The sequence below is a fragment of the Dipodomys merriami genome, unplaced genomic scaffold (genome assembly GCF_024711535.1).
Source record: "Dipodomys merriami isolate MVZ:Mamm:240054 unplaced genomic scaffold, mDipMer1.0.p SCAF_69, whole genome shotgun sequence".
NCBI lineage: Eukaryota > Metazoa > Chordata > Mammalia > Rodentia > Heteromyidae > Dipodomys > Dipodomys merriami.
In genome coordinates, this window is record NW_027206279.1 from 3,449,928 (window position 1) to 3,462,096 (window position 12,169).

The following is a 12,169-nucleotide window of genomic DNA, read 5'->3' on the forward strand; positions in this document are numbered from 1 at the left end:
TTTCTTTCACTCATGGCCTACGGTGTTGTCGCATTCCCCGAGACATACTGAAGCAGATTACATTACCCCTGCTTTGTAATTTGTGATGGTGTCTCTGGAGTGAAAGCCTGTGGAAGAATCATTCTGCACCCGGCTCAAGTTTGCCTGCATACATCTACTGCTCTTCCCCCCGCCCCTTTCTTTTTGGGTCAGGGGCTGGAACTTGGTATCTGACATTTTTACTCACTGGTTAGCACTCTACCAACTGAGTCAACCCCTCTGTGTGTGTGTGTGTGTGTGTGTGTGTGTGTGTGTGTGTGTGTGTGTGTGCATGTGTGCGTGTGTGTGTGTGTGTGTGTGTGTGTACTTGAACCCAGGACCTGGGTACAGTCCCTGAGCTTTCTTGCTCAAGGTTGGTGATCTACCACTTAATCCACTTCTGACTTTTTGGTGATTTATTGGAGATAAGAGTCTCACAGACGTTCCTGCCCAGTCTGGTATCAAACCTTGATTCTTAGATCTCAGCATCCTGAGTAGCTAGGATGACATGTGTAAGCCATTAAACCCAGCAGAACTTATTCTTAAAGCAATTCAGTCCACCAGAAACATCTCAAAAGCATAAAACAAAAAAAGGGCATGTGCTTAGGAGAGGAAACATAGAGCATCAACGTATAGGAATCCCTCAGTACCAGGAGCAGTTTAACATTGAAAGGCTTGCAGTGGTAGACACACGGACAGCAAGTCTCTGCACATTGTGGCTTTGAAAGCTGCTGCACTGCCAGACAAGATCGAGTGTGTGTTGGTGCCAAAGTAGCACGCTGCTCTTAGGAATGGCCCTTCATGCTCTGTGATAGTAAACAAGCAAACGTCTCTAGACACAAAATAGTTCTGAAACAGAATTTCCTATTCTGCATCATAGTCCTGAGTTTATAAAACATTTCATCTGAAAGGGACCTTGAGATCTTACAGCAACCCTGCATCTCACATGGGAGGGAAGTCAGACTGGCACTAGTTTAAGGCTAGCCGTATTCCCAGGCTGTGGCAAAACTATTGGGTAATTGGGTATAATGTCAGTAGTGCTTCACTGAGAGACACAGAGAGAACGAGAAAGAGAGAGACAATTTCACTTTCATTCTACCAACTAGAAATATATTAATTCATTTAGTCGGTCATGGGGCTTGAAATCAGGACCTGGATGCTATACCTGGACTCTTTTGCTCAAGGCTAGCATTCTACCACTTTGAGTCATCGCGTCACTTCCGGTTTTCTGGTTGGAGATCAGAGTCTCACAGACTTTCCTGCCCAGGCTGGCTTTGAACCACAATCCTCAGATCTCAGCCTCCTGCATAGCTAGGGCTGCAGGTATAAGCCAGCGGTGGCCAGCCAACTGAAAATTCTTTGAACTTAACTAAATTTGGGGGAAGGGGAGATATGCTAAACTCATAATTTCTCATATTAATGCCTCACTGCTTTAGACAGTTTCTGTGAAGGGGAGGTGTGTTTGGAACTATGTGGGGAAAGTGGGGAAACTCTACCTAGAGCCAGGCAAAAAACTTGCTGAACTGGATGCTGCATCACGAGCACGTCTGTCCCCCATTGTAACGGATGCTCTGTGCTCTGAAGCCAGCTTCCTGCTGTCTCCTCCATTTCATTATCGGTCTGACCAGGATATAGCCATTATCTCCAGGGTTGTTACAAAATTAAATGGCTGATCACTGAGTTTACTGTGGCAATCATCCAGCAAGATGCCTGACCTCCTGTCCCCAGGCTCAGTTCTCTTTCTTCTTTCATTTATTATACACAAACACACACATGCAAACATGCATGCATGCGCACGCACACACACAACCTAAAGCTTCCACCCACGTGGGCTCTAGATGACTAGGCCAAAACGGTCTTGTTCATGAATTAGAGTCAATGCAATGCACTTTATAGGGTTGCTGTGAAGGTGAAATGTGATGCTGTCTATGGAAGTTCTCTGTTTCTTCCTGTAGACAGGAACACCACTGTCTCCAGCCACACCCCACTATCCAGCAATAAGCTTTCCAGTCTGCTGGAAATCTCTTCACCTCGCCTCTCCAAGTACCTGCCACTACTTCAATCCTTACCTAGGATCCTCTTCCAGAAAAATTAATCCTTCCCAAATGTATGCTATGTGCTAGAGAGCTGGGTTGCCAGATAATAAAGCCCATTCTCAGGGGAGCATGGTAGCATAAGTCTGTAATCCCGGCGCTCCAGGCAGCTGTGCTAAGTGTGGCAGGAGAACCAGAGTTAGAGACGGGCCTGGGCTACGTCGGGAGAGCTTGTCGCATTTTGTTAAGTACAGGGGTTTAAACTTAGAGCCTGTTGCTGGCTTACCAGCAACTTTGCCGCTTGAACTACTCTACCAGCCCCTTCTGTGTTAGCTATTTTTGACTGGGGGTCTTACTTCATGCTTAGTTTGATCTGGACTGTGATTCTCCTGTCATCCCACTTCACTGGGATGACAAATGTGCACTACCCTGTCCACCCATTAGTCAAGATGGAGTGTCGTGAACATTTTTGGGGCCTGTGGTTGACCCTTGAACTGTGGCCCTGTACTCGATGACTACAGGAAGCCTAAAGTAGGTGGGTCGATATCCAGCTTCATCCCTCGATATGAAGTGAGACCCTATCCTAAAAATAACCAGCAAAAGATAGGGCTACAAATGTGGCTCAGCAAAAGAGCACCTGCTGGCAAATACCAAGCTCAAGAATTGCCAAAATGGAAAGGAGAAGAAGATGATGACACAACTGAATAACGTACTGGAAAACACTAGAAGCAAATCAAATTGAGATTTTTAACATTGTTTAAGCAATGTACAGGAAGAGAAGAGACATAGAGAAAGGACAAACAGAAAACCCATATAGCAAACCAACAAAAACCCTAGAGACAACTCCCGTGTCCCTGGCTGGGTGAGTGGCGGAGGGGTGGACAGACACCCAGCATGGAGGCCTCCCCAGAAGCACGAAGGAACAAACACGTTACGCACAACGTGGACAGGCCTCAAATTATGCTAAATGAGAAAAGGCAAGCTCAGATGGTTACATGCTATTGACTCCATGTCCATAATGGTATTGAAGTGGCAGTAGAGATGGAGAAGAAATGGATGGTTGCCACAGAACATGGCCTTGGACAGCAGGAAAGGGAGGGAGAGAGAGAGAGAGAGAGAGAGAGAGAGAGAGAGAGAGAGAGAGAGAGAGAGAGAGGAGAGAGCTATGAAAAGATAACAAGTGATTCTGAAGCGGGGTTTGCATCTTGTGTCTTCTGTAGATTGACTATGATGATGGCCATACCTATGCATGTGATATAACAGCATACACCTAAATACAAACATACCTATGAGGCTGGGAATCTGAAAAGGACTGTAGACTGGATCCTGGTCAACTTCCTGGTACTGGGCTGTAGTTGGGGAAGCTAAGGGAAAAAATGTAGGAAATCTCTCTGTCTCGTTCTCTTTCTCTCTGTCTTTCCTATTCCTTCTAACTACATATGGATCTACAATCATCTTAAAATATAAAACACACACACACTATTCCCAATGTGCCAGCATTGACTGAGATTGAGATGCTCATTGTAACGGCACCAACTGGAGACACTCTCTCTCCCGCAGTGCCTTCCTTCCTGTGTCTGCACGAGATGGAAGGGAGACCTATTTGGGGGCAGGCCCATGTCCTGCTAATGTTCCAATCTCAGGACATTGGCAGCTGCCTGTTCCACTTCCACCGCTTCCTCCCCTCCCACCCCCCAGTGGACTGGAAGTAAAAGTGTTCTTACTCATGAAGAGCTGCAGTTGGCTTTGTCTGACTTGGTGGTGTTACACGTTTACCTGTGTTTTGTTGTACTTGAAGAAAAGGTCTGTTTTTTGAAATGTATGTCGAGGGCCCAAAGCATGAGAAATTTAAAAAAAACCCACTGAAATGAAAGGAGTGTAAAAGCTTAGGACAAGCGTCTTTATCTCTTAACAATCCATCCGCAGCATTTGCTGCCTTTCCAGCCAGCGCTCTGCAGCATTACTCATCATTAGAGGGGACCTCAAAGTCCTGGGCCTTTGAAAGCCTTTCGGGGTTTAGCTGCAGAAAGCCGGAACCACGCACCGTTAAGAGAGCTCTACACGGCGCCCACATGTCAGCCGCAGGTAGCTTTTAAGAATCAATTTGTGGTTCTGGACACATGCTCTAGACTAGGCTGGGAATGCAGAAGAAAAGCAAGAAGAAAAGGAGTCGGGCAGAATGAAAACAGTCCCTATTGTTAGACCACTGCTCAATTACATGATACTTCTTTTGCAGGCAGCAATACCAGGCTTGGAATACAGGGTCATTTGCTTGTTGCTAGGCAGGCACTCTGCTCTTAAGCCATGCCTCCAGCCCTTTTTGCTTTAGTTATTTTTTTTTTTTCAGATTGGATCTTAGGCTTTGGTATGGACTGGCCTTGGACCATGATCCTCCTAATTATACCTACCTCATACCTAGGTTTACAGAATGAGCCATCATGCCCTGCCTGTTTGTTGAGATGGGGCTCCCACTAACTTTTTGCCTACGTTGGCCTTAAATTATGATCCTCCTGATCTCTGTTTCCCTCATAGCCTGAATGCCAGGCATGAGCCACTATATCCAGCCATATTAGGTCTCCCTCAAGCAAACAAACAAACAAAAAAAGAAGGGATGAACTACAAAATACAATAAAAATTCTCCAATATTTATGCTTAAAAATTCTCTGCAATTAGGACATTTATAACTAACTTTTATAGATATGACTTGTCGACCAAGATGACTTTTGTCCTCTCTGTTTCCCATCTAGTTAGGGTTACAGGTAGGAGCCACTGTCCCTAGAAGGCGTCTTGAGTTCTCAGCCAGAATACTGGGAATCTCAGAAGGTGGAGAAGAGAAGAGTATATAAGAACTTTCTGTACTGTCTGTCCGTGTGCCATAAACCTAAAACTATTCTCAACATAAAATCTGCTCTTTATAAATCATAAAAAAAGACCCCGTGGGGAGCCCAGCGTTGAAGCTGTGTAGAGATCTCTTTATTTTGTGGGTCATGCCCTGACTTCCTCTCCTTTCAAGCATGTCTCTCAAAAGCCCACCCCTCCTGTGCCTCCACTCTGTCCTCTCACAAAAGGTGGCTGGTTCTGTCTCAAAATAAATCTCATGATGGGAGAGAGAGGCCATGAGTAGAAGAGGAGACTATGAGACTGAAATGGCGGGAAATGGAAGAAAGGAGTAACCCAAGGTGGCCTTGAACAACGTGGCACCAGCTGACTCTGAATGATCCAGAAAGGAACCCCTGGATCCAGTCCCTTGGGTAGAGGGCCATCCGTCCTTGTGTCGTCTGGAGTGGAGAAATGGCATGTCCACTGGAAATGAGCAGAGAGAAACGTGTAGCATTGGCATAGAGACTAGCCTTGGAGAGAGGATGAACAAGATGGAGGATGGTTTTGTGGCCTGAGGTGGGGTGGGCAAACAGGGGTGCTGTGCGGGACCCAGAGGCAGGGGTGTGGGCAGGAGCAGCTCCTGAGGATTCCCTGCCTCGGAGCACAGGCGAGGCCTGCTGACAGAGCTGTTCCCATGGCCATGGCCAAGGAGAGCGGAACAATCCATTTGTTCCGGTAGACCATCCTGGCTCTACCTCCTGACTGGGATGGCCAGAGGGAATTCCCTGTAATGTCAGATCACGGCGACACTCGCCATGTCCTGTCCTGTTATTAAAATGCTGCTTCCTTTGTCATTAAAAAGAAAAAAAAAATCCCCGCTTTTTTTTTTTTTTTTTTTTTAAGAAAACTTACTTTCAGAAGGTCAGATGATGCAACTCAGTTTGGGGAGAATCAGTGCTGAGCTTACCATGTTCTAGGTTCCTTACTGGCCAGCTGGGAAAGACCAAACCAGCCAGACACGAAACCCTGAGGCTCCAGCCTCGACCCTCCTCCCGTCTCCTGGCGCTGGGTGACAGCCCCAAGGCCCCTTTTGGCTTTGTGCACCGTCCGTGTCTGGGCGGCCAGGGTGGAAATGCATGCAGAGAAGTCACGCTACAGCACGGGCAGCTTAGGCCACAGGACACCAGCCAACTCCGCAACCTCTCTCTGACTTCAAGACTGATTCACACAGACTTCTCAGAAGGCATTTCATTCCATTTCCCCAATCCGAAAAGCCCTCAGAAGGGCCTACCGTGGTCATTTTCTCTCCTCACTCAGCGTGGAGGAAGCAACATCCGGGGCTTTCCACGGCTTTTCCACAGCTCTGGGGCGTGGCCCGGCTCCACACCAACATTCTCAGTAGACTCCCCCAGCTCCCCTCGGTAGCAGCGTTCCCAGGACTCTATCTCACCCGTTACCAGACTGCCAATAAACCCTCAACCAGCACATCAAGCCATAGGGTGATTGCTGGTGTCTATGCGACTTCCATGAAATGCCAAAAACCGCAGGACAAACTCCAGCCTCGCTGGCTTCTAGGCTCCCTACTGCTCTCAAGAGCCAGGTTATAGCTTCCAGTCTTTCTCGAGTGGCCCTCTTTGAAGGCTGGTGCTCACCTATGCAAAGGCTGGAGCACAGGAAATGCCCACAAGCTGTGGGCACTGCCTCTGGAATCTGTCTAGACTGCTTCCCTTAGAGAGATTGAGAAATCTGCCCAACATCACGCAGCCAGAAACTGGCAAAACTGGGATTCAAATCTGAGTTTGCCTAACTGCACAGCCTGTGTGTGCATTGTAGAACTGTTCCTGGGGCTCAGCGGCTCCATTCATGGTGAAACAAAGCTGCCCAGGGTGTTTGACAGCTGGCCTCCATCCCAACTAAGACATCAGTGCTCAAGAGACTAGTGAGAAAATACACAAAAGCCAGGTGCTGGTGGCTCGCACCTGTAATCCTATTCAGGAGGCTGAGATCGGAGGATCGCAGTTCAATTGCCAGCCTTGGCAGAAACGTTTCACAAGACTCTTGTGTGCAATGAACCATCAAAGCCGGACGTGGAGTACCACCTTGAGCAGAACAAACGGAGAAACAGCACCCAGGCTCTGAGTTCAATCCCCGGGATCAGCACAAAAAACAAACAAATAATTTCATTTAATAATAAAATAGCAACACTCAGGTATTTATTTGGTCCTCTGGAAATTCAGGTCTGAGGTACTGGGGTAGACATACAGATATAGATACTAAAAGTAACAATACAAATACATGGCGCTTTTCCATCTAGGATAAGATAAACCTCATGAGAAGAACCCCAAGTTCAATGGGAAACAGGTCATCTCCCAACCCAGATGTCACCTCGTAACTCACAGGGGTGGCCTAGAAAAAGTCTCCACTTGCCAGTCCCCGAAACCTCTCTCTGCTATTTTTATTCCAAAAAGGCAAAATTCCCGCTCTCGGGCCCCCCCCCGCCTTTTTTTTGCTGATTTTTTTTTCTCCTCTGAGCATTCTTGACATGTTAAGACTTAGTTCAACTCTTTTGAGAGCAGCATAATTGGTAGGAATGTGATGAAGGGCCCTAGTCACTAGATTTGCACAGCCAGGCCGTGCTGGTTCAGTGGCTTTCCTCAAGTCACTGGAAGCACACAAAAAAATGGATTGTCTTTTAGCTTTTCCCTTTCTTCCCTCCTTCCTTCCTTCCTTCCTTCCTTCCTTCCTTCCTTCCTTCCTTCCTTCCTTCCTTCCTTTTTTTTTTGTTTCAGATCAGAACAGCAATAGAGGGAGACCTTTCTCTCTCCTGAGCATGTGTCAGTTCTTCTAACCTAACCCTCTTTTCTAAGGCTTTCAGACTCAGCTGTAAAATGGCCCTGTGGGTTTGCTGAACTCTTCTGATTCAATTTCCAGTGAATTTCCCTGTCTGTGAGCCATCTGCTCATTACCTGATACCCAAGGAAGGTTGTGCGATTCTCTTAACAGTTGTGTTTCTAAAAGGAAATGGAATTAGCTGCTTGTCAACCAAGACAGGATTTTTAGCATTGCTATTTAGGGATCAATTAAAAATCAGTTCGTTTGATGCTTTATAATTATATCTAAAGCTCTTGAGTTGCATAAAAACAGAAGGCATGAGACTTCAGCCTCCATTTTCATGAAATGGGAAGATGGTGTGTGTGTCTGTGTGTGTCTGTCTGTCTGTGTGTGTGTGTGTGTGTGTGTGCTGAAACTAGGGTGAACATAAGGCCTCACTCACTTTTTTCCATAAGACTGGCACTCTACCTTTTAAACCATTGTTCCACTTCTAGTTCAGGCTTTTTGCTGGTTAACTGGAGATTTGAAAAAAAATCTTGGCCAGGTGCTGGTGGCTCATACCTGTAATCCTAGCTACTCAGGAGGCTGAGATCTGAGGATCACGGTTCAAAGCCAGCCCAGGCAGGAAAGTCCATGAAACTCTTATCTCCAATAAACCACCAGAAAACCGGAAGTGGCACTATAGATCAAGTGGTAGAGCACTCACCTTGAGCTGAAGAGCTGAGGGACAGCACTCGGGCCCAGAGTTCAAAACCCACAACCAACAACAACAACAAAAAAAAAAACCTTGGATTTTTCTGCCTGGACTGGCTGATTTTATCCTTCCTGTGTGTTTCAGAGTCTTTAGTAGCTGGTTCCTTTCTGGGAGGCTGCACTTTTTCCTTTCAGCTTTCTGGAAGTTTCAATTACTTTCTAGAAATTATATTTCTAGAGAATGAGCTCCAACCACTCTATTGTGTTCTACCTAGGGAGGAATTTGGCTTGAAGTGTTTCAGGATTTGTTGTCTATATGAACACAATTCAGGAAAAAAAATATTGAAAAGTCTCCTGTATCATCTTTAACCTATGTCTTGATGCTCAACTTGTCATCAACGAGTAATAGGACTTTGCTCAATTCCGTTTGGATTGTATGTCGTGGTCTGAGGTCTAGTCCTCCGCCTCCACCCTACCGGATATGTCCTCATAAGTCTTGTTGACATTAATGAATTGTTTTGTATGCGCAGCACTGAGGAGAAGCGAGATGACTGCGAGGTCAGAGGAGTGAATTCTTTGCTGGAAGCAAGAGCAATAAACTTTGTCCAACAAGTGGACTCTGAAGTAGAAATGCACGTGATGCCTTTTATCCTTATTCTGTAGGGAGACACTGTAAGTTCTCTTAATTAACAGGTTCTTTGGTGTACCGTGTTCAGAAGAGTCTTTGCCTTTGAAGAAGGAATCTACCAGCCTAGCAAACACATGCATCTTGGGCTGGCTGTCAAGCCTTATTTATTAACAAAGTGCTGGGCTGGAGGATGGTTTGTCAGCGTCAGGATTCGTAGGATACATGCCTTGAAGGCGTACCAAGGAACAAACCACCTGCAGGTGAGCGGGACTAAAGCCATGCGGCCAGCTTCTCCGCTCCAGTCAGCACCACAGACAAACCAAACAACTTTGGGTATCTGAGATTAAACACGATATCCTGGTGTTGGGGGTGTGGGGCACCAGGGCCTATCTGCAGGGATGCAAAACACCATGTGGCCAGGTGGACATTGCTTCCAACTTCTCCCCGTCGCTATGGAGGAGAGAGGGCTCTTTCTGGAGCTGAACTTTCATATCCTGTCATCAGGGGTGGGGAGAAAAGAAAAAAGAAGGAAAATATCCTATTTGCCAGCAGACTGACTTTATTCCACACACCCTTTGCAAAACAACATTTTGGGAAGAAATCCAATGACCTATGAAAGCAGCCCTTCACAATCCTTCTAGAAGGAGCACAGACCACCGAGTCCACCAGCATTGCCCCCGTGCGGTGAGCGCGCCGCACAGAGCAAGCTCATTGTTTTGGCAGACTGGCAACATGGGAGCTGGGCCACGAGGCCCCCTTTTTCTCCCTCTGGTGATCCCCCCAACTATCTCCAAGCTTTTCTGGTTCTTTCTCTCACCTGGGATGGTATTCAGCCTCTCAGGGGGCAGAGGCTCCATGATGGATCCTAGGAGGGGGTGACCCTGCCACAGACGCCCTTCTCCCTCCCTGCCCTGCGACGCTCAGAGCCCAGGGCCCATCCTCCAGGAACCTTAGTCGGATGGGGCATTGGTGGCAAGGACCGGTGCTTATTTTCACGGTGATCTAGTGATGAGAGAGGTGGTATTTATTTACAGTAGATGCCAGGACAGGAAAGTAAGCAATTGGCCCAGGGTCACGGAACAAATTAAGGTGTTGAAATCCAAGGTGCGGAGCCTTTCTGCCTGTTCACCTTAGTCAACGGCGCGCATCACCGGCCAGGCACAGGTAGAAAGCATTCTTATCTCATCACTCTCAAAATTACATAATCCCTAACAAAAACAGCCAGAGGGCAGTGGACAGGAAAAAGCGAGGCTCCTTGTCCCGCGCAGCTGCTCCGGGGCCTGCTCACCGAGATCCTATACAATAATCGAGCGCGTGAGTCACACTTGGGCCACATTCAAGATTCATCTTATCCCCTTCACGAAATTGTGGATTGTTTTGACTTGCTCCTCTCGGTCTGTTCCAAGTTGCCTGGCGGTGTGTTACTGAGACAGTCTTGTGGGTCTGAGGCTCTACTCGCAAATGCTGAATTATGGAGTCCATTAAGAGGTTTAGAAGATCTGTTTGGAGAGGCAGGAATCCAATAAAGCTTCTAATTTTTCCACGATGACTGATGGATCTGGAAGACGCTGCAGGGGTGGCTGTATCATGCTAAGTGTTTAGCATGTGCCAGTGTTGTCACCTCACATGAACCCTTGAGTCCAACCTCATCATCCCACATGACCTGGGAGCGCCAGGAGGGAAGGCGGGGGGGATGCTGCCTCCCCTGGGAGATGGAGGGCTGTGACCTTGGGAGTGAAAGAGGTCAAGGGTGTGAGAGTTTGAGCAGGGTGCTGAGGTACACCAAAAAACAAAACAAAGCACACACACACACACACACACACGTACACCAAAAAACAAAACAAAGCACACACACACACACACACACACACACACACACACACACACACACACACACACACACACACACACACACACACACACACATACACACACAGAGCGCCTGTCTGAGTCTTCATTACCTGGGAAGGTGGCTCAGTAGTAGAGTGTTTGTCTAGCATGCATGAAGCCCTGGGTTCGATTCCTCAGTACCACATACACAGAAAAGGCCAGAATTGGTGCTGCAGCTCAAGTGGTAGAGCGCTAGCTTTGAGCAAAGGAAGCTCAGGGACAGTGCCCAGGCCCTGAGTTCAAGCCCCAGGACTGGCAAAAACAAACAAAAAACCCATACCCAGCCTTTTCCATGAGTCAAGCAATCATCAAGCTACGTCGTCACCTGGCCCACACTGCTGCCCAGCGGGAACACTCTGGAAGAGCTGGGGAACTGGACATGTGCCCTTAAGGGAGCTCAGTTACGGAGGAGGCCGAGGCCCCACCCCAGAGTGGAAGTCGCCTGGGAGGCTGAGGCCATCTGAGAACCCCCAGAACTTTCCCAGCCTTGGCTAGCTGCCACCCAGCAGCTGTGTGGATGCGCTGACACACCTCCCCAGCCGCACCCTGTCCCCTCTCATCCCCCCCCCCCCGCCCTGTGCGAGAGGATGGGGAGCTCAAGATGGGAGGGAGGCAAGGAAGAGGCCAGGATTCCTAGAATTGCACTTGATTCCCTAGTCGCCCTTCAGTGAGGTGGTGGAGAATCGAAGGCCATGCTGAGAGAAGAGAGCAGTTCTCTCCCAGCTCCTTCTCTGACGTGTTCTGGTTGGTATCTCGTGGTTTTTCTTTTCTTTTCTTTTTTTTTTTGTGCTGGTACTGGACTTGAACTCAGGGCCTCCCTATTTCCGGTTCCTCTTTCCATTGAGGGCCGGTGCTCTACCCCTCGAGCTGCATCTCCGCTGCTGTGTTTTGCTGGTTAGTTGGAGATAAGAGTCTCTTGGCTTTGTCTGCCTGGGCTGGCTTTGAACCTTGACTTTCAGACCTGAGCCTCCGGAGTAGCTAAGTCCTGTACAGTCCTATACATCATGACAGTCACTACACAGTCTACCTTCTTAGAGACACGCGTGACCGTGGTGCAGTCATTCTGGACCGCAGAGTCAGAGGCCTGGAGTGCAACTCACCCACTGGCTCTAAGGCCTCCTTCCCAGCCAATGGCTTGATGCCTTTGAGGTAGATTAGGCAAAAAGATGTCAGCCTGAACATGCAGGACTCTGCCCCCGCTTTATTTGTGTCATTATGACGCCTTCTCCCGAAGAAAGACATAGTCAGAGAGCTA